Below are 26318 nucleotides of genomic sequence, written 5' to 3'. Positions count from 1 at the left end.
TTGGGCCACGGGCACTAACAGGTGATCAGCAGGTAAAACCCGTGATCTCCGCCTAAAAATAAGAAGTGTTATATTTTTTTAAGTGTTTTAATACATACATGCAGGTTGGCTATACACATACCCGCGTATACACGCGTTTAACTCAGGGAAATATCACGTATAAGGGATAAAACACTGTTTTTTAAATTTTAGGACCAGATCTAGAAGGAGGGGTTGCCCTAGGCCATGAATACAGCATCACAAACCATGAGAGTGAGATTTGGAGCTATAAAATATGCCTCCTAATATATGAGGTCAGGAGGGGTACATGATGGCCGAAATATATTATGCGAGTACATGGAAAGGAAGTCTGTCAAAAACCGAGGAGGACTTCACCAGAATTCAGCCTGCCAAGCCACCAAAGGAGATCAAAAAGAAACACTGTCTGAGGCGGGCATACCCATGCTCAGAAAAAGTAAAGCATGTCCGCATATCAAGTACAAGCGGATCCACTAAGTATACAAGTATAAATGACTGAAAGATACATAATGGATCATCTGATCATAAGGAACAAGTACATGTCTGAATATCACATATAAGACTGTCAATGATGCTGAAAGATGCAACGGATCACTGATATCAAAGACTGATCCCCAAAAGGTACCAACTGAACATGATGGAATAGGATGGTACTACACTGCAAACTCAGGTGTCAACATATAGAATGTCGCCATGACTGACTGCAACATATAAAGTGGAGTGGTATCAACTAGCAGCAACAGGAGCCACTGTCAAGTGAACCAATGAATGTTGATACAACCAGAGGTCTTCACCAACCGCCGTGGTACATTTCTACACCATGGGAATAAATGATCTGAAGTCGACCATGTGAGAAATCGTTTGATTACTGGTCATTGATGTATACCGTTAACAAATGCGAGACTACTCACCGATAATGATAATGAGTGTCAAGGTACCCAGTACAATCTAACAAGTGTGAATAGATGAGCTGGAGTCGAATACCTGTAAGAATCTATCGATCAGGAGACAATGATGGTTTCCCACTGTCGATAGCGAAGGATCTGCCACTAATGACTGCAAACCCCAAGGTATTGCCAAATGGACTCTAGATCTTTGCCCCAGAGCAATGAGTCGGAGTCGATAGGGAAAGATCCGCTAGAAGGAAGGCATTAAGGCATCCTTCATCAATCTAGCGCGAGTGTAACCCGTAGGCCAATAATGTGGAAGGAATCGGACGAAAAAGATGTAGTAACCTAACCAAAGTACGTTTCCAACGTACACAAGATGTGGCTAGCGCACGGCAGAAACCCTCTGAACCAACCAATAATGAAAGCTGACACAGAGGCGAGGTATCCACCAATAGGGTCAAATGGAAACCAAGGTACTGCACGAATGCCAATGTGTGATAATGTAAGCTGATGTCGAACACAAGGGAAACCACTCAGTCAAAGACCCATGATATTGATCGACGTTGAGCACAAGGTAACCTATCAATAATGAAAATAGGGCCAGGGTGCAGCTCTAGGCCTGTCCTCAGAGCAAGATGTCGTCGTCGATAAGGACAAGACCCGCCAGCAAGAAGTCAATGGGGACCTTCTCAAACCGGCATGAGTAAAGGACCAATATAACTGATGTGATGATAGACATGACACTGACAACCAGGGATGGCCGACTGAAAAATGAGTGAAGAGACACCGCAGAGAGGCCGACTCAGGCTAACTTCCCTTGAACAAAAGCATGACTCAATGTGACTATGTGGCAGCATATGATGACTCTGTATAAGTTCGCCATGCAGGAGGCACGAACGAACCCTCCATATGATTGGAAGAGATAACCAATCGGTGGAGAACTGTCTCAATAACAAGGTTATGGCGTACCTAAGTCAAACTAAATCCCACCCATACGGAGGAGACTTTGTTTTGAGTGCTTTGTTCAAGGGCAACACGACTGACTCTAGCTGCCAACAATAAATGGAAATAATGTCCCGTTCCCGCTCTTTTTGGAATATTTATTTTTTTTTGTATTTTTCTGTTAAGCCAAAAAAAGAATAAAAGAATGCTATCGTACAGTGGAAATAACGAGTGTCGGTGAAACAGATGATCTAGTTCCTGGGAAAGGAACATTCCTATGCTCAATGCAGGGAGGTGAAGACTGGTCAGTGACACTCAAAGATATGTTCTTTCCACGGGTCAAGGTGTGTCAAGCTGCAGAAGTCAAGGGTATGCAAGGTTGATTTTGCAGATGTCATGGTCAAAAGTTGGCTTAAACACGAGTCCAAGTGAAGCCGACTCTAGGCCAAAAGGTGCAAGTGGTCAACATGCAATGCAGTAGTACAACTCAACACAAAGGAGCCTCTAGGGTATATGGCCAAAACAAAGTGGAGAAGCTAAGAGGAATGAGTCTTCAATGCATAAGTCATGGTGGGACTACAGAGGACTCCCGAGCCTACTCAAAACGGCGCAGCATGGGCAACAAATGTCAGTGAGGTGCTAACTAGGATGCCCATGTAAATGATGGCTCTACCATCGTGTCATGATTTAAAAAATCGGCGAGTGAAGATGGCTTATGAACCATAACACGATGGGATCGACCCTATGGCAGATGTATCGGTCAAATGGAGGCTAGTATGCATAATGCAACGGAAAAAAATGGTGTCCCTAACCTATATGCCAGTGAGAACACGATACCTGCCATGACGGGTCAGCAATCATGGAACCGTCTCGAAACTGAAAATCGTCCAAAATGTCCTGAAAAATAGACCAATCTCGACATTCCAAGCTCCCAAGTTAAAAGTCACATGAGGCCAAACAAAATAAAATTTTGAAAAAATTTTGCATTTTCAAAACTTATAAAAAGCATTTTGGACTCACCATTTTTACCATTTGAGTTTGAGAGCAAAGGATTTGGAGCAAAAGGAGCAAACTTCCCACAGCCAGATTCAACCGTTCAAATTCGTCGAAAACCTCCAGGTAACTCTTATACTTAGCTTGCAATTAATTGTGACAGGTTTTAGGATTTTTGGTTGATGTTTCACCGTTGAAATTTTGTCCAAAATTTCCTCGCGGCGTATACGCGGGTTGGTAATATCGAACCCGCATACACGCGGGCCCTATACGCGATTGTGTGCACAGGAACCCGCGTATACGCCGCGAACCATTTTAAATGAAAACTAACGGTTTTGAATCAATTTTTTCTCAGGATGCCTGTCACGTGGCATGAAAGAGAGCACGCAGCGGTAGACAATGAAGTTATGAACAATCCAGAAGCATTAGATGCCCTACGAGGATGCGGTTTGCTTAAATTTTTCAAATTGCCAAATATGAAAGCGAGCACGCGTCTGCTTGAGATGCTCATTGATTATTGGGATGTTGATGAGGAAGGTTTTATGATCGATCAGATGCCGCTCAGGGTAGAAGTGGAGGATATCTATTTTATCACGGGCCTTTGTTGAAGGGGAGAGGTAGTACAGTCCCGGGGCAGGACACGAACTGCCCTTTCGATAGAGGACTATGTACACATATACTACCCGGGACATCCCAAGAAGGTTGGGAGCCAGATTTCCATCACACATGTGGTGAGTTTATCACTTAGGATAATCCTGTTTACCATGGCTCGGGTGAACGAATCATCCTCTCTGCATCAAGCGTCACGGCAAAACATGAACGTGGCAGTTGACTGTCTCACTACTATGTTCGATTGGTGTACTCCTCTTCTGGCCAACATGAAGAGCCAACTCACTTCTATCAGGAGGGGTCAGACCAAAAAATTTGGATATGGGATCATCTTGTGTACTTTCTTTTTCGAGAAGGTTCCCGCACTCCATCCCAGCATAGCAGTTTCCATCAGCACCCGACGCGATCCACGCATGGGCCGGTGGGCTGATCTGATGAAACATCTGGGGGTGGAGAGTTCCCAAGGACTGCCTTTGACGATGACTTCTTCACTTGGTGGGATCAGTAGATCATCGCCGTGGATAACTACCCCTATACTGGGCTGGATTTCCGAGGAGATCCTAATCTAGTGTTACCACCGAATGCAGCATGGGGCGAGATTGGTAAGATTTTTTGATTTTATGATTTTTTTGGATTTTTCAAATATAATGAATTTTGAAAAATATTTTTGATGAGATTCAAATGACTGATATGAAGATCATGTTCCAGACATCGGGCCGGTACGACCAGATGGATTCCCACGGCATGGACAGCGCGGCCGAGGAGCCGAAGAGGTGGCTGCTGATACAGAATGGACTCTGAAAAATGTCCAGCGACACTTGGCGAGATTGAGGTGCCGAGTACCGATGGCCGTCATAGATGACCTTCCTGAGGATATGCAGCGTCATGTGGTTGGCATGCCACGTGACTGGGTTCGCATTTTTCAGCGTGTGGCCAATGCTATAGTGACATACTTAGACGCTCATCCTGAGCCGAGGCATTAGATATGCCAGACATGATTATGGGCATTTGAGTCCCACTTTTGTATATTTTTTGGACACACATATGTACACTCGAGATGTTTTACGATATATATATATATATATATATATATATATATATATATATATATATATATATATATCTGTTTGACTTTTTGATACTTGCTTTTATTGTGATGAATGATTGATATGCCAGTCTAATGCTTGGTTAGTGATAGAATCAGCTAACCAATTATGAGATCTTGGAATATGCAAAAAATTAATATAAGTAAATGATCTTTGCAACAACCTCACCCTTAAATACTGGCGATATAAAGATGGATCCCGTACCCGATAAATGTTATTTAATTGAGACACTATCAATTGACAATCAAGATATACTACCAACGAGTCGATCCCATGAGAGATTGCCTCGGATAATAAATTAATAACAGCAGTATACTCAGCCATATTGTTTGAAGCAAGACCAATGCACACGCCTCTTGATGTCATCAATTGACCAGTTGGATAATAGAGTACCCAAGCTGCGGAAGCAAGATTCCGAGTGTGCCGACTAGCACCATCGGCGAACCCAAAATAGAACAAAGCATCCATCAACACCTGCCACAGTAGATCAAAAAGTGCTGATATCAGAAAACTCTCGATGATATATGTACAAATATACATAAAATACAAAGAAGCCATTTCCTGGCCAAAGCTAAGCAAAGCACTTCCTTAGGTAGAGCCCATCAGGGGGCTCCACCAACTTACTCCTAGGGATGTTTATAGGTACGATGATCGAACCAATCAATATACTTCCTTCGGCAAATGAATGTGTTGGAGCCAAAGGGACCGTACAAACATCCCTAGTCGAACTGGAGGACCGAGATTCGACTTCATGCACAGGGGAACGAAAGTGTAACCAACGATGTAAATCTTCCAAATGTTGATGTACAGCCATCATTGCTTCGAATATCGCTTCATCCGATGGAAAAACAATATCCAAGCAATCCGATGCAGAGGTGGAACTGAGGGTCACAAAATGAGCCACATCACCATCTATCTCTTTCCCAGAGGAATGAGTAGAATGGTCATCTACAGGGTTATCGATAGACTCGCATCTAAGCTCCACTGTAGATATAAGAGATTCTATTCCACCCACCTTGTCGTCACCTGATGTGGTCACAGATGAAGCTAAGGTTCCAGGTTTCGAAGAATAAGGAGTTTGAACAAACTCTCTCCGTAAAGGATCCCTGGAGGATGAAATTGTATCTATCCCAGTTGTAGGAGGGGGAAGATTAAACGTACCCATCAATGAAGAGTACATCCCGACTCCTAGACTCTCAGTAGGCGGATGGGGGTTACCCACTAAAGGAATAGTAGAGTCAGAGACTGCTTGAGGATCAACTGGGCAATAGTCCAATTGATCAACCTTAATGATTTTCCCCTCATAAGGAAAGAAAATGACACGAAATAGAGTCGAAACAACGGCATCCATTTCGTAGACCCAGTTCCTTCCTAAGAGGAGATTATAGTCTAGCTTAGCATCTATGACCTCTACTTCAATATTAACGACCTTTCCTCCAACACATATAGGAAAGGTCGGGATAATCCTATATGGCCTATGAGAATGACCATCAAACGCTGTCAAGAGGGTAGGTGAAGGAACAACTGACGGTGATCCAATGGCCTTCCAGCATGACATAGACATGACACACGTGGAAGCTCCCTCATCTATAACCGTCCGAAAAATATTCGTTTTCTGGTAGGTAGACTTTATCTGGAAAGCCATGTGATGAGGAAGTCTCTTTTTGACATTACTCATATCAAAAGTGAGAGCTAAAGAATTACTTGGATCCACTGCCCCCATTGCCGATAGCAAGGCACTTCGTTGAGCAGGACACGACTGGAGAACCTCTAACGCGGACATAGCACATGGACTCTGAGCCAGATCCTCAACAATGGAGTAATTCTGGGCTGCCCTAATATTAGGGTTGATAGTCGCGCGTTTTGTGGAACCTTTCGGTACCCGAGGTATAGTCTCGACAGAAGGTCGCTCAATATGAAGCGGGTTGTTAGTTTCGGGAACTGATTTACCCTTGGAAGTTTCACCTTCACCATAATCGCGTGACCGTGTGGTCACATTAGCATGAGCACCCATCATGAAAACATTTGATGACTTGTCCCCTTCCTGGTTGCCCCCTGCGGAGGTACCAGGGTTTGAACTCGTGCCAGCAAGAAGTTGCTGCCCTTGGGGAAATGGGTTGGTTAACACAGCTTGGGAACTAGAAGTCCCTTGCTGTCCCAACAAGCGCTGAGCGTCTTCAATCTTAGGGCAGAGATGAGTTAGATGGTCTCCACTGCACAATTTGCATGGAAACTTGACTTTCTATCTTGACTCATTTCTACCACCACCAGCGTTGTTGCCGGATTTATTTGCATCAGGCTTCCCATCCTGGTTCTTTTTCTTACCTCGTCCTTTCTTTTTCCCATTGGAATTTTGATTTCCTTTGGGGTTATCAAATTGGACGGCATTTATTGAAGAAGTTTGGGAAGCGGGGGGATTAGACGATGTGACTTGGTTGTTAGAAGTAGCTTGCAAGGACAACTGCTGCAATTGATTCAACAAGTTCACTGTAGTTGTGTCTACTGACCCAATGATATCATCCGCGTGCAGAATTGGCTTTGACTTAGCTACGTCAACCGTAGATCCAGGAGCATCTGGCAAGTATTTCTATAGGATCCCAGACTAAGAGTAGATCAATTCTAATTGCTGGGCCCTAAAAATGGCTTGCTCCTCAGAATAGACTCCAGACATGGAGACATCCTTGGAGATCTCGGGTTGTAAAGACTTCAAAAACCACTCGAGATGGTACTCCAGAGGGATTTCGGTTTAATGAGCCTCTTTCTCCGTCTCCATTCCTGAATATGGTCAGAAATGTGGGTTGCCTTATCCTGACGAAAGGTGGCCAGAAGTTCAATTCCGGCATCATAGCGGACAGGCAACTGAAAATTATTTAAGAAGATATTGGCCAAGTCAACGAACGATGTAAAGCTACCCCCTGGCAACTCTATATACCATTTGGCTGCATTACCAGTCAAGGTGCGCTGAAAGAGTCTCAACCTAATCGAGTCATCGATAAGGGAGTTAGATGAGCACCACAAATGGAATGTGGTTACATGGTCGCCTGGGTCTTCACCACTCTTCCCTTCGAATTTTGGAATGTCCGAAGGGAGCTTGGCTGGGACTAGAGGCCAGGCCGGATTGTGCTTGATTGGGTCATTTGTTAACTTAGTGAGATCTAGCAAGTTCAATGTTGCCAGAAACGGAAGCCTAGGAGGACCTTGGGGATTCCACCCGGACTGGGCAGAACTCCCAAAGCTCTGAAAAGATTGTCCTGGAATTTGGGAGGCACCAGGCTGCCCGAAGTAACCAGTAGAACCGGCTGAACCAAAAGGCAAGCCTTGTGGTCCAGCAAAATTCGGAGTTTGACCAACTCCGGCAATATAACCTCCATAACCAACAAAATTCTCTCCTAAAGGATTGTAAGGAGTTGATAACCCCTGATACGGATTTCAAGCCGAAGCTAGAGGAGGAATAGTTTGAAACGAGCTAACCGTGGAGTACGGCCTATTCCCTTGTTGGCCGATAAACAGATTCCCAGTTCCTGCGCTACTAACCCCAAGGTTATTCCAACCTTGGAAAGGATTTCTGCTTTGTCCTACAGAAGAAAAAGGCATGGATCCTACCGTCAGGTTGGAATGTGGTATATGACCACTTCCAAAAGGAAAACCCTGGAATGAAGCCGATCCGCCCATCATGGACATAGCGGCACTAAACGGAACCGATGGAATACCCTGTGAGTGGGTACCAAATGGGAAGAATCCAATACCAAAAGAATTGGTTTGGGCATTTCCACTCGTGGAAGGAATGGAGGTAGACCCAACTAAAGATGTGCTAGCAAAAGATCCAAACAAGGAAGCAGAGGAGATGGAAATGGTTCCTCCCCCTTGCGCCGATGTTGGGGTCTGCATAGTTGTAGCACTTGTAGAAGCCATGCTTCCAGTAGTGGTCATCGATGGTAAGCGCGTAGCGTAACCTAGACTTGACGGTCTATGTGTCGGAGTCCCAACGTATTGCAGTACGTCTAGATGACTAGATGGTAGAGGAGAATTTGGAGCTGCTAACGACTCTAAAAGTTCTTCTACCTCTATGTTATTCTCCGCTTGAAAGAGAACTTGAGAAAGGACTGGAGTGTCCCTCTCTTGTTCAGAAGTGCCAGGCCTTGCTTGGCCGCTAATTCCCCCGAGAGGAGGATCAATCACCGATGCGTCAACCGGCGTGGGACAGAACCCATCGGTAGTATTGCCTCTGCGCCTTCTAGGAGAAGGCTCTAAACTTGGTGGCGAAAGACCACGAAGTCTTCGAGACCGTCTTGGAGATCGGTCAACCACTTTGAATTTTTTGTTATGATCTAATTAGAGACTCAAAAAATTGAAATCTAGGCCAACTAGGAGCACAGAGCACACACTATAAAGTCCCTCAAGATATCGCCAATCAAACAACTTCCAAGTATTTCCGCTCCGGGTGATTAAGACCGGACACCAAAATACGGGAAAGTGAATTAACGGGCCTTCCGAAGATAGTCTGGGATGATGAGGGCCCAGTCCTATCAGCGAAGGTATCAGAGGAAGTTACACTGACCTCATAACAACAGCCTGCGCCGGTGCAAGCCCCCAAGCTTCACAAGGGTGCCCTCCAGTAGTACTGTCGAGAGTGATGCAACGTCAACCTCAGGTGCCACGGGATTCCCCTCCACAGCCACCTGTGTAGTTCCCTAGGAGTAGCAACTATGGATACCAACTCGTCGCAGAAGCCAGGCGGAACAGTCGTGAGGTAAGTTCGGACAAGTAGGAGAGGGGGTATCTCTCTTCCCTATCTTCACAGACCCTCGTGCTTAACTCCCAGATCCGGAGCTTTCCTGGTCTTCCTAACGCTATTAGATTTTCTCTCGTTATTCAGACTCCTACATTTGACGTTTATATGGCCTTGGAGAGTTAACTCTCCACTCGCCTAATCCAAAGCCCTAAAATCCTAATCTTGTTGGTGTAACTGAATAAAACAAAAAGTTCTAGTGAATTTTAGTTAGCGCTTGATTTTATTATGCTATTCTTTAAGTCACAAGGTAACGGAAGTGAAACTAGTGGTGTTTTTTGACGCAAAAGAAATTAATAAAAACTTAACTACATGCACATGCACTTTTTCGTTTTTCGATGAAGAGAAATTTCTATAGGGTTCAGAGGTACTTCTAATAAAACAAATTTTTCTTTTCTTTTCGTTAATTCATACTTCACACTCACAAAAGCTAACAAAGCTATATATGCCTAAAAAGGGGATGCAAATCTATCCTAATGCAACAACTATATGTGGATGCAAGATTTAAAACTACTCTAAAAACAAAAATGAAAGTTGCTTGCTAATCAATCTTTATCTTGCCACTTACAATGTCTAGATGGAATATGAGATGCTACCATTCATTTCGTCTAAACACTAAAAACAAGTTCTAAGACAAACATAAAGCACTTTCACTTCACTAAAAGGAAACCAAATGAAAAGCAAGCTCAAGAAAGCAAAACTAGGATTTTCAAAGGATTTTCTTCAAAGCAACCAACAAAAAAGTCTTTTCAAAAATGCTCTCAACAACACTGAAACTTGTGATTGAAGAATAGGCAATTTAAACACTTTTGCGAATCAACACCACTCAATGGATGAAAACTCAACAAAAATAAATGTGCTTGAAATCACTCTTAACAATCAAAAGCAGCAATGAAATCTTTGGCAATGAAAACCAAAAGATCCAAAAAGACAAATTCCAAGAAAGTGTCAATCAACAACTTTCATGAAACAAAGAAGTGGATGGTCACAAAAAGCGGTTTTGTCAAGCAAAGAAAAAGTCACCAAAAGCAAGATTAACACAAAGATTGAATTCAATCTCCCTACCCTGATGAAACAGAGCAGCCAAGATTCCTAGCAAGAAATCTTGCGTGCTTTAGCCAAAAACGATGACGCTTGCAATCAACAAAAACAAGACCAATACTTCTTATAATCAGAGAGAATTCAGAACGAGATGCTCGCTGTAAAACAAATAACTGATACTGGAAAATGACTGTTTTAGACTGACTCAAACCACCAGACAAACCTTCAGAGACTAAAAAGATTTATAAATCTTGAAAATTGCAATGTATACGTGACTATGCTGAAGTACAGATTGCGTGTATACGTGACTGTGTTTGAGCAAACCTGCGTATACGCGGGTTTACTCAAAGAAGCAAGCATATATACGCCTCTGTATCTAAGAAAAACAACGTATATGAAAAGCTTCAAGAAAAATAAAAAAACAAACTGAAGAAACTGGCAAAGCTTAAAGTTCAAGAACACACCAGACAGTAACAGCAAGCAGACAAGGCAGCTGAGCCCTGATTGGCTTGAAAAACACCCAAACTAGGAACAACAAGAGTTTTGTCCCCAGCGGAGTCGCCAATTCTGATAGAGGGAATTACTCCCCTAGGGCTTTTTGGGTTGAAACCCTAGCAGACTAAAAGTTATCTATTCAAAGAAACATGCATTCATACAACCATTATGCTATTATAAGCAAATTCTATGATAAGGGTACGTACCTTTCGTCCTACGTTTGAGAAGGCCTTTAGGGTCCAAACCCTTCTTGGAGTTCCCTTCTTCTCTTTTGTCCTGCAAAACAACCAATTCAAAGAACACAACAGTATATGGACAAAAACTTATAAAGGAACCATGTTCATGTTATAGAGAAAGGTAGTTAGTTATGAAATCCAAACAACCTTTTGTATATGAATTCTAAACATGAATATCATTAACATAAAGAAGATTCATTTCGGGAACCAAGACATGTGTTTCTTTTATTATAGACAAATAAAGTACATAAAAAGGAATATTTTCACCTGAGTCACCTTCAGCAGGCTCCAAGCAAAGCTTCCTTCCGGATCCGTTCCAACCTCAAGCCTCTAACAAACTCCTTCCATGACTCTCTCCATGATGTCATAAATGGTGGATGAACATCAACACACAAGGAAACAAAGGTTTCCTGTACAAAATGGGGGAAGTGCAGAAGGCACAAGGGACTTCAGACCTGGTCAAGGGAAAAATCTCAGCATAACCTTTCTCTCTCTTCTCTCCTCCCTTAGGCCTTCCCTTTGAGGTCTTTTTATACCATCTCCAAAGTAGTTTTTTAGTTAGGAGTTGGTTGGGAACAGTTGGGCCACAGGCACTAACAGGTGATCAGCAGGTAAAACCCGCGATCTCCGCCTGAAAATAAAGAGTGTTATATTTTTTTAAGTGTTTTAATACATACACGCGGGTTGGCTATACACATACCCGCATATACAGGCGTTTAACTCAGGGAAATATCACGTATAAGGGATAAAACACTGTTTTTTAAATTTTAGGACCAAGTCTGGAAGGAGGGGTTGCCCTAGGCCATGAATACAGCATCACAAACCATGAGAGTGAGATTTGGAGCTATAACACCTTGGGAGAATTCAGAGAGCCAAGTGGCAGAGGAGAAGTTTCTAGAAGATTCTATGAGCATCCACTTAGAAAATTGCCCCGAACATTTGTCCATCCTCACCCATCACACCCTATAGAAGGCCTAAGTAGTATGCATCACACCTGAGCAGTGTATCACATAGTATGCATCACACCTGGCTAGTGTAGCAGTCAGTATGGTTCAGTTTAGGCCAATTCTGGATGGCCTTTTCGGTGGAACTTTTGGAGAATGATGTAATCATATGACCATGTTATTTTAGGGTATGAAACAACTCTTTTAGGGGCTGATGAGCCCTATTTTAATATAAGTTTGGGGTTGATGTGCCCAAATATGTCTATAACAATTTCCCCCTAAAGCATGAAGTTGTAAATCTTGATGTCGGGTGAAATGCTTTATCATGAGGATCTAAGGTTTCGAAACTGGAAGGTGACCTGTATAAGATACAATACAATACATCATCATAATATAATTTTCATGATCTAGCTAAGGCAGGCATTCCCATGCTCAACTTTATAAATTCATTTCATGTACATAGATCAGATAGTTGTTGGCATATGCAGACTGGTGATTCTTCAGATGTAGAGTCATCATCCTTGGTTCAGATGACCATCTGTGTAGCATCTTTGTACATTTGATGTCTTTATATCCATGAATATATCACAGACCGAATGGATGAAACTAGATCCAAGGTCTTCAAACTCATTCCATCTTCACCCAATGTATAAGTCAATCCATGTGAAGAGATGTTTTGAAGTTGAACATGGAAAGACATCGCCTGATTACCAGCCAATAATGTGAGTTGTTAATAGACGCAAGAGGAATCACCAATAATGATGATGACCCTCAAGGTACTACAGTACAATTCACGTGGTGTGAATATATGATCCGATGTCGAACACCATGCAAAATCTTTCGATCGAAGGCCATTGATGTCAATCTATCACCGGAAGTGAGAAACTTACCATTGAGGCATGCAAGCTTCAAATCACTGAAAGGGGTGTTTCTAAGTCAACTTCTTGGATAATGAGCTAATGTTGACAAGAAGTGACTCGTTGTAGGAGGGTCTTAATGTGTCCCACATCTACAACATGAAATGAAGCAAATGATTTTTCGAGGTGAAAACTATCTGACGACACAAGGTTCAGGAATGGCAGTAATGAAAAATGAAGGTTGAAGGTATTACAATGGATGAGACATTAACTGGATTGTGGTTTCTCAACTGAATCACTTCTCTTGAACATGTCAGCGAAACTGAGATGGATTGGTAGCAGTAACCTAAAAGATGGATGCTGCGAAAGACCAATGGTGAGATGTCTGGTAAAGGGAATAACCCAACCCGACCCAATAATGGTGATGGAATGAAAGTGTCATGTTCAAGAGCAACCTGCTACCATAAATTTTTCAAGTTTTCTTCCCTTTTTCCCTAGTTATTGCTAACCAGTACCTCTTTATTTTTGTCAAGCTTGAGGAGGATAACATATGCTTGTTCTATAATTTTCTGTTGAAATTTGGTACCGGAGGACAGGTGGTTCCCTTAGGCTTTGATCTTTGGCCTAGGGAAAAGTGTCCAAAAGAATTTAATTTTTCTCCTAAAGTGACTTTATAATTTTATAAAGTTAAATCTAATTTAAAAGTGACTTTAAGTGATAAAGTTATTAAGTCTAATTTTAAAGTGACTTTTATAAAGTCAATGAAAAATTAGAAAGGAAAAGTGACTTTGGAAATAAATGACTAAGTGGGTCTTTATTAAAGTGGGGTGAATTAAAAAATAGAAAGTGAGATTTAAATGAGCATTTAATCTCAGCCATTGATCTAAATCTATTTCAGCCATTGGATTTAGAGATCACCCAAAAGTCACTTGGATCACCCAAAAGTCACTTGGAGTTATATTAAAGGAGGAAAAGGAGGAAAAGGTCATTCATTCTTTCATGAGCAGATTGGGAGAAGGAGAGCAAGAGAGATTTCTGAGTAGGGAGGAGAAGGAGACAGCAGCTTGGCACACATTCGAAGGTAGCAGTTGAGCAGATTTGTACAGCTGATTCAGCACATAGTGAAAGGCAGATTTTTGCACAAAAATCGAGGAGTAGTTTGCTGATGTTTCTGCACACAAAACAGAGGTCGTAGAGCATTAATTGCTCTCCTGTTTGCTGTAATTTCCAGATTGCTGTGAGGCACGGGAAAGGAGATAAGTTGTAAATTTGTTTGCTGATTTTTTGCTGAATAATTCTCACTGTAAAAAGACAATTTTCAGAAATAAAGAAGATCTCTCAAACTGGTTTTCCCCAAGAGTTGTAGGGGGTTTTTCCAGGGTCAAGTTGACCAAAAATATCAGTGTTTTAATGTGTTTTAATGGCTGTTTTTGATTGCTGATTTTTAATTCTGCAATTTCCAGCATTCTGAAAAATTTCCAGAATTTGTGTTTTCAACAATATTTATTTTTTTCAGTCTATTAAATGTATTGTTATGGGAATGGGCATTTAACTACATGGGAGAAATAAGGAGAAACTGAAAACCGGGGTGGGAAAACAGAAATTTATACATGGTATCAGAGCTTGAGTGCTGAAGGGCAGTTTGGGACAGCAAAAGGAAAAATTACAGTTGCTGATTTTTCACTCAGAAAATTCCAGCAAGCTGATTTTTTCATAAACAACAGTTTTATCTTTACTACAGCAGTGCTATTTTTCAGTTTTAGGACAGCAGGATGTCATTGGGATTGAGGGTGGAGGATAGGTTCGATGGGCATATAAATTACAGTGTTTGGAAGGAGAGAATGCAGAGTATCTTTGAGGAGGCAGAAGTCTGGGATATCATGGTGCATACCGCACAGAACCCTATTGTTGTGCCCACTGATGTTACTCAGTTGGCTGAGTATAAAAAGAAGAACAGTAAGAGTAAGAGGCTGATTCTAGACGGAATCAAAGACCATTGCATTCCTCATGTGAGAGGAAAGAGCAATGCCCATGAGATGTGGACAACATTGTCCAATCTCTACCCGAGTACCAATGAGAACCGGAAGATGGTCCTGAAGGAGAAGCTGAAGAACATTAAGATGGGGAATGATAGTGGAGCTGGATATCTCACAAAGATTACCAATGTGAGAGATGAGTTGGCAGCGATTGGAGAGGCCATTCCACCCACTGAGTTGGTGCGGATTGTAGTGAATGGCCTCCCCCGTTCATGCTTGAACTTTGCTGATGGGGTTTGTGCACTTGAGACCCTTCCCACATGGGAGAGGTTTTGAGATGATTGCATTCAGACAGAGATCAGGAAAGGACAGCTTGGGGCAGCCAAGCCAGTTGAGCAGGATGAGGATATAGCACTAGTGGCAGGAGGCAAGAAAGACAAAGGGAAGAAGCAGGCTTCCAAAAGCGGTGGTGGGGGCAAAGGCAAAGGTAAAGGTAAACAGAGTAACTCACAGAAGGACTATTCCAAAGTGAAGTGTTGGAATTGTCAAAAGATGGGACACTATGCAGTTGTGTGTCTGGAGAAGAAGAAGAAGAAGGGGAAGAACCAGGACGTGGCAGCTTCAGCAGAGATTGAGGACTTTGCTGGTCGTTTTGACAGAGAGTTTGCGTTCACTACGTGTGAGTCCTCTAGTGCAGAATCACCTGCCACACAGGTTCAGAGGGAGGATGCTTTTCCCTCGATTAGCGGAGCATCTTCAGGTATCTGGTATGTGGACAGTGGGGCTTCACGTCATATGACAGGAGTCCGTGAGTACTTCTCAGAGCTTTCAGAGAGTGGCACTGATATCGAGGTAGTACTCGGTGATGACAGAGTTGTTAGAGCAGTCGGGGTGGGGACAGTGACATTTTAGAGGGAGTCCAAACCTCCCTTGAAGGTGTCAAAGGTTCTTTATGTGCCAGGGATGAGGAAGAACCTCATATCCATCTCAGCTTTGGAGGACAGAGGATATGAGGTACTGTTCAGGGGAGGATAGGTGTTGATGTATCCCAGGGGCACTCCAGCTGATTCAGCTAGAGTGATAGGTGTACGCCATGCAAAGGTGTACAAGTTTGCATTCCAACCCCTTTTGGCATTGAGCAGTAGTACCGACAACAGAGCTAGCAGTTCTGAGCTGTGTGAGATTTGGCACCGCAGGATGGGACATATGCATCATGGAGCCTTGAGGACATTGCGGGAGATCACTACAGGTGTGCCAGATTTCAGTACTGATCACTTTGATACTTGCAGAGGTTGTGCGATGGGCAAGTTTGCCGAATCCCCTTTTCCCAGCAGTGACAGTAGAGCGACGGGGATACTTGATTTGATTCATTCCGATGTGAGCGGTCGGATGTCTCATGTTTCCTTGAGTGGATATGAGTACTATGTTTTATTCATTGATGATCACTCCAGGAGGACCTGGATTTATTTTTTGAAGACCAAGAGTGAGGTCTTCAAGCGGTTTCAGGAGTTCAGAGCTCTTGTGGAGACTCAGACAGGTCGAAAGATCAAGTCCTTGAGGTCGGACAATGGAGGAGAGTACACCCTTGGAGAGTTTGTTGACTATTGTGCGGAGGCAGGCATTAGGAGGGAGTTCACTATTCCTTACAACCCCCAACAGAACGGGGTTGCAGAGAGGAAGAACAGATCCATCATAGGGGCTGCCAAAGCCATGTTAAATGATCAGGGGTTGCCATTGTTCTTGTGGGCAGAGGCCTGCAACACAGCTGTTTACTTGCAGAACAGGAGTCCGCATCATGCCTTGGGGCACATGACTCCGGAGGAGGCTTTCTCTGGGAAGAAGCCTGATCTTGGTCATCTTCATATCTTTGGATGCATTACATACTCCTATATACCCAAGGAGAAGAGGACCAAACTAGAGCCCACCGCAGAGAAGGGTATCTTTGTGGGCTACAGTGAGACCTCAAAGGCCTTTCGGATTTACATCCCTGCACAGAGGAGAGTTGTTGTCAGACGGGATGTGAAGTTCGAGGAGGACAGGGCCTTTAGGAGGTCACGGGAGTTAGAGTATCTGGATCAGCCAGACCCTCAGCAGCAGTTGAGTCAGTCACAGGGATCCAGTGGGCAGGGATCAGGAGGATCCGGAGGTACATCCATGAGGATGTCAGGTCCATCAGTGAGCAGTGGCTCGCCGAGCCAGAGGGGTGGTGCTCCGGGCAGCATGCAGAGCAGTTCACAGAGCAGTTCACTAGGGAGTCCACTGATGGACAGTTCACACGGTACCTCAGCTTCTACAGGTTCAGGTGCAGGCAGGAGGACAGCAGACAGACAGTCAGGAGTTCAGGCTACTGATGATGATGAGGAGGAGGAGTTTCATTCTCCGGTGGGAGAAGTGCACTCAGGGAAGAGGAAGCCCAAGTGGCTTCATGACACCTTGAGAGATGCCACATCTGTTGCTGAGCCAAAGAGGCCGGTCAGAGAGAGTAGACCACTTGAGAGGTTTTGTAGCTATATGGCGATGGTTACCAGCATCCTTGACTCTGAGCCTTCTAGCTATGAGGAGGCAGCTAGCCAGCAGGTCTGGAGAGAGGCCATGTAGGAGGAGTATTCTTCTATCATGAAGAATGATGTTTGGGAGGTGGTGCCGAGACCTGAGGGCAAATCCGTGGTTACTTCCAGATGGCTTTACAAGGTAAAGCATGCTGCAGATGGCAGCATTGAGAAATTCAAAGCGAGGTTTGTGGCTAGAGGGTTCTCCCAGGTAGAGGGAGTTGATTATGAGGAGACCTTCGCTCCCGTGGCTCGATATACTTCAATCCGCTCCATTATATCGATAACAACAGAGATGGGTTGGAAGATCCACCAGATGGATGTGAAGATCACATTTCTCAATGGCTTCATACATGAGGAGGTGTACATTGAGCAGCCACAGGGCTTTGAGGTGCATGAAAAGGAGTCCCATGTGTGCAGATTGAAGAAGGCCCTTTATGGCCTGAAGCAAGCTCCCAGAGCTTGGTACTCCAGGATAGATGCATACTTGCAGGGGATGGGTTTCACAAAGAGTGAGGCAGATCCGAACCTTTACTTTATTGTGATTGGTGAGGAGCCTCTCATTCTGGTGCTGTATGTGGATGACTTGATCATTACAGGTGCAGAGAGACTCATAGAGCACTGCAAGAGAGATCTTGCAGCGGAGTTTGAGATGAAGGACATCGGCTTGATGCATTACTTTTTGGGTTTGGAGGTGTGGCAGGAGGAGGGGCATTTCTTCCTAGGGCAGGGGAAGTATATTGTGGACATCCTTAGCAGATTCCACATGGAGGATTGTAGACCCATGTCGACACCGATGATCACCAACTGGAAGAAGCTTCATGCTTCGGATTCCGAGTTGGTGGATCCCACATTGTATAGGCAGCTGATTGGTTCCTTGATGTATTTGGTCAACACTAGACCAGATATCTGTTTTGCAGTCAACACGATGAGTCAGTTTATGTGTGAGCCTAGGAAGGTTCACTGGGTGGCTGCAAAACACATTTTGCGATACTTGCAGGGGACAGTGGATTATGGTCTGGACTACAGGCAGGGAGATGGAGTGAGATTGGTAGGATACACTGATTCTGATCGGGCAGGTTGTGCTTCTGATAGGAAGAGCACTTCAGGGTGTTGTTTTGGGTTGGGTTCAGCAATAGTGTCATGGTTCAGCCGGAAGCAGCAGTCAGTAGCACTGAGTTCAGCGGAAGCAGAGTATATGGCAGCTAGTCTAGCTAGTTGTGAGGCCATCTGGCTTCGCAAGATGTTGTTTGGCTTATTTGGTCAGCCGTTGAGACCTTCAGTGATTTACTGTGATAATCAGAGTTGCATTAAACTCACGGACAATCCAGTATTTCATGACAGGTCAAAGCATATCGGGATCAGATATCATTTCATCAGAGACTATGTTCAGAAGGGAGTTGTGAAGCTTGAGTATATTTTCACTGATGAGCAGGTTGCAGATATCCTTACCAAAGCCTTACCACGGGGCAAGCATGTCTACTTCAGAGACAAGATGGGTGTGGTGAGGAACACCTTCCTCGGTAAGAGGGAGTGTTGAAATTTTGTACTGGAGGACAGGTGGTTCCCTTAGGCTTTGGTCTTTGGCCTAGGGAAAAGTGTCCAAAAGAATTTAATTTTTCTCCTAAAGTGACTTTATAATTTTATAAAGTTAAATCTAATTTAAAAGTGACTTTAAGTGATAAAGTTATTAAGTCTAATTTTAAAGTGACTTTTATAAAGTCAATGAAAAATTAGAAAGGAAAAGTGACTTTGGAAATAAATGACTAAGTGGGTCTTTATTAAAGTGGGGTGAATTAAAAAATAGAAAGTGAGATTTAAATGAGCATTTAATCTCAGCCATTGATCTAAATCTATTTCAGCCATTGGATTTAGAGATCACCCAAAAGTCACTTGGAGTTATATTAAAGGAGGAAAAGGAGGAAAAGGTCATTCATTCTTTCATGAGCAGATTGGGAGAAGGAGAGCAAGAGAGATTTCTGAGCAGGGAGGAGAAGGAGACAGCAGCTTAGCACACATTCCAAGGCAGCAGTTGAGCAGATTTGTACAGCTGATTCAGCACATAGTGAAAGGCAGATTTTTGCACAAAAATCGAGGAGCAGTTTGCTGATGTTTTTGCACACAAAACAGAGGTCGTACAGCATTTATTGCTCTCCTGTTTGCTGTAATTTCCAGATTGCTGTGAGGCACGGGAAAGGAGATAAGTTGTAAATTTGTTTGCTGATTTTTTGCTGAATAATTCTCACTGTAAAAAGACAATTTTCAGAAATAAAGAAGATCTCTCAAACTGGTTTTCCCCAAGAGTTGTAGGGGGTTTTTCCAGGGTCAAGATGACCAAAAATATCAGTGTTTTAATGTGTTTTAATTGCTGATTTTTAATTCTGCAATTTCCAGCATTCTGAAAAATTTCCAGAATTTGTGTTTTCAACAATATTTATTTTTTTCAGTCTATTAAATGTATTGTTATGGGAATGGGCATTTAACTACATGGGAGAAATAAGGAGAAACTGAAAACCGGGGTGGGAAAACAGAAATTTCTACATGGTATCAGAGCTTGAGTGCTGAAGGGTAGTTTGGGACAGCAAAAGGAAAAATTACAGTTGCTGATTTTTCACTCAGAAAATTCCAGCAAGCTGATTTTTTCATAAACAACAGTTTTATCTTTACTACAGCAGTGCTATTTTTCAGTTTTAGGACAGCAGGATGTCATTGGGATTGAGGGTGGAGGATAGGTTGGATGGGCATATAAATTACAGCGTTTGGAAGGAGAGAATGCAGAGTATCTTTGAGGAGGCAGAAGTCTGGGATATCATGGTGCATACCGCACAGAACCCTGTTGTTGTGCCCACTGATGTTACTCAGTTGGCTGAGTATAAAAAGAAGAACAATAAGAGTAAGAGGCTGATTCTAGACGGAATCAAAGACCATTGCATTCCTCATGTGAGAGGAAAGAGCAATGCCCATGAGATGTGGACAACATTGTCCAATCTCTACCAGAGTACCAATGAGAACCGGAAGATGGTCCTGAAGGAGAAGCTGAAGAACATTAAGATGGGGAATGATAGTGGAGCTGGATATCTCACAAAGATTACCAATGTGAGAAATGAGTTGGCAGCGATTGGAGAGGCCATTCCACCCACTGAGTTGGTGCAGATTGCAGTGAATGGCCTCCCCCGTTCATGGTTGAACTTTGCTGATGGGGTTTGTGCACGTGAGACCCTTCCCACATGGGAGAGGTTTTGGGATGATTGCATTCAGACAGAGATCAGGAAAGGACAGCTTGGGGCAGCCAAGCCAGTTGAGCAGGATGAGGATATAACACTGGTGGCAGGAGGCAAGAAAGGCAAAGGGAAGAAGCAGGCTTCCAAAAGCGGTGGTGGGGGCAAAGGCAAAGGTAAAGGTAAACAGAGTAACTCACAGAAGGACTATTCCAAAGTGAAGTGTTGGAATTTTCAAAAGATGGGACACTATGCAGTTGTGTGTCCGGAGAAGAAGAAGAAGAAGGGGAAGAACCAGGACGTGGCAGCTTCAGCAGAGATTGAGGACTTTGCTGGTCGTTTTGACCGAGAGTTTGCGTTCACTACGTGTGAGTCCTCTACTGCAGGATCACCTGCCACATAGGTTCAGAGGGAGCATGCTTTTCCCTCGATTAGCGGAGCATCTTCAGGTATCTGGTATGTGGACAGTGGGGCTTCACGTCATATGACAAGAGTCCGTGAGTACTTCTCAGAGCTTTCAGAGAGTGGCACTGATATCGAGGTAGTACTCGGTGATGACAGAGTTGTTAGAGCAGTCGGGGTGGGGATAGTGACATTTCAGAGGGAGTCCAAACCTCCCTTGAAGGTGTCAGAGGTTCTTTATGTGCCAGGGATGAGGAAGAACCTCATATCCATCTCAGCTTTGGAGGACAGAGGATATGAGGTACTGTTCAGGGGAGGATAGGTGTTGATGTATCCTAGGGGCACTCCAGCTGATTCAGCTAGAGTGATAGGTGTACGCCATGCAAAGGTGTACAAGTTTGCATTCCAACCCCTTTTGGCATTGAGCAGTAGTACTGACAACAGAGCTAGCAGTTCTGAGCTGTGTGAGATTTGGCACCGCAGGATGGGACATATGCATCATGGAGCCTTGAGGACATTGCGGGAGATCACTACAAGTGTGCCAGATTTCAGTACTGATCACTTTGATACTTGCAGAGGTTGTGCGATGGGCAAGTTTGCCAAATCCCCTTTTCCCAGCAGTGACAGCAGAGCGACGGGGATACTTGATTTGATTCATTCCGATGTGAGCGGTCGGATGTCTCATGTTTCCTTGAGTGGATATGAGTACTATGTTTTATTTATTGATGATCACTCCAGGAGGACTTGGATTTATTTTTTGAATACCAAGAGTGAGGTCTTCAAGCGGTTTCAGGAGTTCAGAGCTCTTGTGGAGACTCAGACAGGTCGAAAGATCAAGTCCTTGAGGTCGGACAATGGAGGAGAGTACACCCTTGGAGAGTTTGTTGACTATTGTGCGGAGGCAGGCATTAGGAGGGAGTTCACTATTCCTTACAACCCCCAACAGAACGGGGTTGCAGAGAGGAAGAACAGATCCATCATAGGGGCTGCCAAAGCCATGTTACATGATCAAGGGTTGCCATTGTTCTTGTGGGCAGAGGCCTGCAACACAGCTGTTTACTTGCAGAACAGGAGTCCGCATCGTGCTTTGGGGCACATGACTCCGGAGGAGGCTTTCTCTGGGAAGAAGCCTGATCTTGGTCATCTTCATATCTTTGGATGCATTACATGCTCCTATATACCCAAGGAGAGGAGGACCAAACTAGAGCCCACCGCAGAGAAGGGTATCTTTGTGGGCTACAGTGAGACCTCAAAGGCCTTTCGGATTTACATCCCTGCACAGAGGAGAGTTGTTGTCAGACGGGATGTGAAGTTCGAGGAGGACAGGGCCTTTAGGAGGTCACGGGAGTTAGAGTATCTGGATCAGCCAGACCCTCAGCAGCAGTTGAGTCAGTCACAGGGATCTAGTGGGCAGGGATCAGGAGGATTCGGAGGTACATCCATGAAGATGTCAGGTCCATCAGTGAGCAGTGGCTCGCCGAGCCAGAGGGGTGGTGCTCCGGGCAGCATGCAGAGCAGTTCACATAGCAGTTCACTAGGGAGTCCACTGATGGACAGTTCACACGGTACCTCAGCTTCTACAGGTTCAGGTGCAGGCAGGAGGACATCAGACAGACAGTCAGGAGTTCAGGCTACTGATGATGATGAGGAGGAGGAGTTTCATTCTCCGGTGGGAGAAGTGCGCTCAGGGAAGAGGAAGCCCAAGTGGCTTCAGGACACCTTGAGAGATGCCACATCTGTTGCTGAGCCAAAGAGGCCGGTCAGAGAGAGTAGACCACTTGAGAGGTTTTGTAGCTATATGGCGATGGTTACCAGCATCCTTGACTCTGAGCCTTCTAGCTATGAGGAGGCAGCTAGCCAGCAGGTCTGGAGAGAGGCCATGTAGGAGGAGTATTCTTCTATCATGAAGAATGATGTTTGGGAGGTGGTGCCGAGGCCTGAGGGCAAATCCGTGGTTACTTCCAGATGGCTTTACAAGGTAAAGCATGCTGCAGATGGCAGCATTGAGAAATTCAAAGCGAGGTTTGTGGCTAGAGGGTTCTCCCAGGTAGAGGGAGTTGATTATGAGGAGACCTTCGCTCCCGTGGCTCGATATACTTCAATCTGCTCCATTATATTGATAGCAGCAGAGATGGGTTGGAAGATCCACCAGATGGATGTGAAGACCGCATTTCTCAATGGCTTCATACATGAGGAGGTGTACATTGAGCAGCCACAGGGCTTTGAGGTGCATGGGAAGGAGTCCCATGTGTGCAGATTGAAGAAGGCCCTTTATGGCCTGAAGCAAGCTCCCAGAGCTTGGTACTCCAGGATAGATGCATACTTGCAGGGGATGGGTTTCACAAAGAGTGAGGCAGATCCGAACCGTTACTTTATTGTGATTGGTGAGGAGCCTCTCATTCTGGTGCTGTATGTGGATGACTTGATCATTACAGGTGCAAAGAGACTCATAGAGCACTGCAAGAGAGATCTTGCGGCGGAGTTTGAGATGAAGGACATCGGCTTGATGCATTACTTTTTGGGTTTGGAGGTGTGGCAGGAGGAGGGGCATTTCTTCCTGGGGCAGGGGAAGTATATTGTGGACATCCTTAGCAGATTCCACATGGAGGACTGTAGACCCATGTCGACACCGATGATCACCAACTGGAAGAAGCTTCATGCTTCGGATTCCGAGTTGGTGGATCCCACATTGTATAGGCAGCTGATTGGTTCCTTGATGTATTTGGTCAACACTAGACCAGATATCTGTTTTGCAGTCAACACGATGAGTCAGTTTATGTGTGAGCCTAGGAAGGTTCACTGGGTGGCTGCAAAACACATTTTGTGGTACTTGCAGGGGACAGTGGATTATGGTCTGGACTACAGGCAGGGAGATGGAGTGAGATTGGCAGGATACACTGATTCTGATCGGGCAGGTTGTGCTTCTGATAGGAAGAGCACTTCAGGGTGCTATTTTGGGTTGGGTTGAGCAGTAGTGTCATGGTTCAGCCGGAAGCAGCAGTCAGTAGCACTGAGTTCAGCGGAAGCAGAGTATATGGCAGCTAGTCTAGCTAGTTGTGAGGCCATCTGGCTTCGCAAGATGTTGTTTGGCTTATTTGGTCAGCCGTTGAGACCTTCAGTGATTTACTGTGATAATCAGAGTTGCATTAAACTCACGGACAATCCAGTATTTCATGACAGGTCAAAGCATATCGGGATCAGATATCATTTCATCAGAGACTATGTTCAGAAGGGAGTTGTGAAGCTTGAGTATATTTCCACTGATGAGCAGGTTGCAGATATCCTTACCAAAGCCTTACCACGGGGCAAACATTTCTACTTCAGAGACAAGATGGGTGTGGTGAGGAACACCTTCCACGGTAAGAGGGAGTGTTGAAATTTGGTACTGGAGGACAGGTGGTTCCCTTAGGCTTTGATCTTTGGCCTAGGGAAAAGTGTCCAAAAGAATTTAATTTTTCTCCTAAAGTGACTTTATAATTTTATAAAGTTAAATCTAATTTAAAAGTGACTTTAAGTGATAAAGTTATTAAGTCTAATTTTAAAGTGACTTTTATAAAGTCAATGAAAAATTAGAAAGGAAAAGTGACTTTGGAAATAAATGACTAAGTGGGTCTTTATTAAAGTGGGGTGAATTAAAAAATACAAAGTGAGATTTAAATGAGCATTTAATCTCAGCCATTGATCTAAATCTATTTCAGCCATTGGATTTAGAGATCACCCAAAAGTCACTTGGATCACCCAAAAGTCACTTGGAGTTATATTAAAGGAGGAAAAGGAGGAAAAGGTCATTCATTCTTTCATGAGCAGATTGGGAGAAGGAGACAGCAGCTTAGCACACATTCCAAGGCAGCAGTTGAGCAGATTTGTACAGCTGATTCAGCACATAGTGAAAGGCAGATTTTTGCACAAAAATCAAGGAGAAGTTTGATGATGTTTCTGCACACAAAACAGAGGTCGTACAGCATTTATTGCTGTCCTGTTTGCTGTAATTTCCAGATTGCTGTGAGGCACGGGAAAGGAGATAAGTTGTAAATTTGTTTGCTGATTTTTTGCTGAATAATTCTCACTGTAAAAAGACAATTTTCAGAAATAAAGAAGATCTCTCAAACTGGTTTTCCCTAAGAGTTGTAGGGGGTTTTTCCAGGGTCAAGTTGACCAAAAATATTAGTGTTTTAATGTGTTTTAATGGTTGTTTTTGATTGCTGATTTTTAATTCTGCAATTTCCAGCATTCTGAAAAATTTCCAGAATTTGTGTTTTCAACAATATTTATTTTTTTCAGTCTGTTAAATGTATTGTTATGGGAATGGGCATTTAACTACATGGGAGAAATAAGGAGAAACTGAAAACCGGGTTGGGAAAACAGAAATTTCTACATGGTATCAGAGCTTGAGTGCTGAAGGGCAGTTTGGGACAGCAAAAGGAAAAATTACAGTTGCTGATTTTTCACTCAGAAAATTCCAGCAAGCTGATTTTTTCATAAACAACAGTTTTATCTTTACTACAGCAGTGCTATTTTTCAGTTTTAGGACAGCAGGATGTCATTGGGATTGAGGGTGGAGGATAGGTTGGATGGGCATATAAATTACAGCGTTTGGAAGGAGAGAATGCAGAGTATCTTTGAGGAGGCAGAAGTCTGGGATATCATGGTGCATACCGCACAGAACCCTGTTGTTGTGCCCACTGATGTTACTCAGTTGGCTGAGTATAAAAAGAAGAACAATAAGAGTAAGAGGCTGATTCTAGACGGAATCAAAGACCATTGCATTCCTCATGTGAGAGGAAAGAGCAATGCCCATGAGATGTGGACAACATTGTCCAATCTCTACCAGAGTACCAATGAGAACCGGAAGATGGTCCTGAAGGAGAAGCTGAAGAACATTAAGATGGGGAATGATAGTGGAGCTGGATATCTCACAAAGATTACCAATGTGAGAGATGAGTTGGCAGCGATTGGAGAGGCCATTCCACCCACTGAGTTGGTGCGGATTGCAGTGAATGGCCTCCCCCGTTCATGGTTGAACTTTGTTGATGGGGTTTGTGCACGTGAGACCCTTCCCACATGGGAGAGGTTTTGGGATGATTGCATTCAGACAGAGATCAGGAAAGGACAGCTTGGGGCAGCCAAGCCAGTTGAGCAGGATGAGGATATAGCACTGGTGGCAGGAGGTAAGAAAGGAAAAGGAAAGAAGCAGGCTTCCAAAAGCGGTGGTGGGGGCAAAGGCAAAGGTAAAGGTAAACAGAGTAACTCACA

The sequence above is a fragment of the Pinus tabuliformis genome, chromosome 5_1 (assembly GCF_031772625.1).
Source record: "Pinus tabuliformis cultivar Carrire ecotype Pingquan chromosome 5_1, CPIR1, whole genome shotgun sequence".
Taxonomy (NCBI): domain Eukaryota; kingdom Viridiplantae; phylum Streptophyta; class Pinopsida; order Pinales; family Pinaceae; genus Pinus; species Pinus tabuliformis.
Note: the sequence above shows the minus strand (reverse complement) of the source record.